Raw genomic sequence first — 3,399 nt, 5'->3', positions numbered from 1 at the left:
GCTAATTCCTTTTCCGCTTTGTTGAGGTCAAAACTGTAGTCATTTACTTTTTGCCTTAGATTTTCTATAAGCTTTGTATCTTTGGCACTCCTGATTGGATTTTCGGCCGCTAACTTCATCTTTTGGATTTGGGCTCGTAAGGCTTCATTCTCTTTACCCAATTTCTTTCTTTCACCTTCGTCAGCCGCGGCTTGCACGCTATTTTCAAATCGGAGGTCTTGGACCTATTTTTCCAATGCTCCTATGCGGGCCCTGTACTCATTTTCTTTAGCTAACCAAGCCCACTGTTCTTGCGATGATTCGGCAAATTCCCGGATGTGCGGTCTTTTAGCTGGCCTTTCATGCTCATATTCTCTCCTATACCAAACAAGGTATCCTGGCGACACTTCGCCTTTAGCCCGATCCTGTGCGCAAGTATCCTCTTTTAAGTATTGGCATTCATTCTAGATCTGGCGGACTCTTGCTTCTGGGAACTGTCCGTCAGGGCTAATTTCAACCACCTGAGCACTAAGATCGCCATCTTTTGGCACTATTTGGCACCTCCCGAGTTGCCTTAAAACCCGATACGGGGCGTAGGGCTGGATGCTCTTAAGACCCATCAAAAGGAAGTGCGGCCCCGTTGCTGGCATATATATAATTTCATTGACATGCAACCATCCAAATGTCCACTCTATTTAACTAGCAGTGAGGGATCGAAAGTATGAAGTCCAACCCGTGAATCCCTCGGGCAAGCTGATCCCCTTAATCCTTGTGTAAAACTCTTCTATACATGTCTTCTTTGTAGACCCATAACTCAGGAACTGAGGATGATGGCACAAGTGTTCGGTCATCCACATCTGTAACAGTAAATTGCACCGCCTCGAAGAAGTCTCCCCCGGCTTTGCAGGCTGTAAGAGCGCGGAAGATTTCGGCTAGTATCATGGGCGCAAGGGTGCTTTTGGCTTGGGTGAGTAGAGTGCTGACAACTCCGGCTATTTTTATGTCAATGTTTCCGTCTTTCCTTGGAAATACCACAAGCCCCAAAAAGACCACCATAAAGGCAAAACGTCTATGCTCCTCCCATTTTTGGCGGTTCCCTTTGCTACATATCTTGTTTTCCGGGTTGTTGAAACCTCCTACATGGCCATATCTATGATATATGAATTGTGGCGTACAAAAGCCATTTGCCAAATCTGCATTGTGGACCGTCCTGCTTATTTTCAGCGAGTCTAAAAATCTGTGCACAGCCACAAGTCTCGGGGCCACCAAGTATTTATGCCGTAAAGGAACCTCATCTTTCCCGATGTAGCCGGCTATTTCCTCTAGTGTCGGGGTCAACTCAAAGTCTGAGAAATGGAAGACGTTATGTGCCGGGTCCCAACATGTGACCAACGCTCTGATGATGTCTCCCCGAGGCACAATCTCTAACAAACCGGTAAGCCCTTTCAAATATTTCTTGACCTCATCTTGCCCTTCTCCTCCTAAGTCGTTCCACCACAGACGCAACTCCAAAGGGATTTTATGCATGATTGAAAAAGGTTCATTTTGAGTCGTGCTCATCCTGCACATTTATTAAGGTGATTTAATCACTTATTTGGCCTAACCATGAAAAATGACACTATTTTTGTTCAAATTAACAATTTAAAACAAATGACTGGTTTTGTGAGTACGGCCTTTCAGCACTTCGTGGAGAAGATTTTAAGGTTGTGCCTGCTAACCGTTGAAACTGACTCAAGGTGGCTGTTCTTGCAAAAACAACCTTCCAGCGCCCTTTTGGGGATATTCGGCTTATTTTAAACAAGAATGGCGGCACCCGACTTATTCATGATGAAAATAATAAAAAAAAATTGGCATTTTTTGGCTATTTTTGAAAAGGGGAGGTTGAACCGATGAGGGTTGCCTACGTATCTCACATCCGGTGAGAATTAAACCTGCGTAGTTCGGGCAAATAAATCTAACTATTTTGAAAACAAGACTCTTCTTTGTTTTTGTTTTTGTTGGCAAATACACTATTTCTGAAAGCAAGATTCTTTTTTTATATTTTCTTTTTCACTGGCAAATAAACAAACTAATTTGAAAATAAAACTCTTTTTGGTTTTTCTTTTCCATTGGCAAACAAAACAAACTAAACAAAAACTTTTCTTCTTTTCCTTTTATTTTCTCAAAAATCCGGTAGCATTTCGGCACTACTTGGACATTGGTTTTTTCTAATATAGGTAGTTAACTTTCTACACTGCTATCTTCTCTTTTTCTCTTTTTCTTTTTCAATTTTTTCCCAGATATTCAAAGTCGGTCAGTATGCGAGTCCAAAACAAATAAATGCACAGGTAGGATGTATCAGGATGGTCCATTATTCCGGGTACACCTGTCCTACACGGACCCAACCCCTGTGTTGAGTCCCCTAAGTCAAAATGCACGTGATGCAAATAAGCGTTCCTACTAGGGATCCGGCATGAGGTCAAGTCGTCCGGCTTAGTAACTTGTCCGGCCTCTTTCTTATTTCAAGGTATGACAATAACAAAATAGGGAGTCTCCACCAGTGAGCACATCCCCGGAGGTGAGAAGAGAAGGGTTTCGGCACAGTTTATATATACAGTTCACATAATATCAAAGCGGTAAATATTTAGCACATTTGACATGAAACATGTAGGAAAATCAAATAAAGCCAAACATAACAATTATTCCAAGCTCGAATTCTTAAACCCTGAACCGAAGTTCTGGGTTTGTGTCCCCAGTAGAGTCGCCAGAGCTGTCACACCTCCTTTTTCACTTACACCTCGTGAGGGCGTAAAGGAGTTTTTCCAATTAAAGGACAATCGAAACGGGATTTATTTATTAAAATTCAGAGTCGCCACTTGAGAGATTAATGGTGTCCCAAGTCACCGGTTGAATCCCGAATCGAGGAAATTATTGACTCTGTTTAACAATCCGCGATCCAGAAATCCAAGTAAGGAATTCTGTTAACCCGGGAGAAGGTGTTAGGCATTCCCGGATTCCGTGGTTCTAGCACGGTCGCTCAACTGTTGTATTTGATTTTATCTGATTTCAAAACATGTTCTAACTTATGTGCCTTTTATTAGTAACCCGCTTTTACTTTTATTTTTATTTTAATAAGAATTGCAACGTCGTGAAAATGCGTCTCGAACCACGTCGCACCAGTGCACCTGTGGTTGTCAACACATTTCGACTCTGTTGAGATTTGGATTTGGGTCACATAAATGTGCATCCGTATTTAAGAAAGTAAGATTATTAAAAACGCGCCTAAAGCAATTTTGCGTTTGCACTTTGCGAGGGCCATGGAATTTGCTAAATGGCACGCCTCGAATTCTAAGGTTGAAACAAATTAAAATGAGGGCCATGTAATTATGTTTTTGTTTGGCACGGCGCACTTCGATTTTATCTAGGATCATAAACACAAAA

Source organism: Nicotiana attenuata, chromosome 9, assembly GCF_001879085.1.
Source record: "Nicotiana attenuata strain UT chromosome 9, NIATTr2, whole genome shotgun sequence".
In the NCBI taxonomy this organism is placed as follows: Eukaryota; Viridiplantae; Streptophyta; class Magnoliopsida; order Solanales; family Solanaceae; genus Nicotiana; species Nicotiana attenuata.
Note: the sequence above shows the minus strand (reverse complement) of the source record.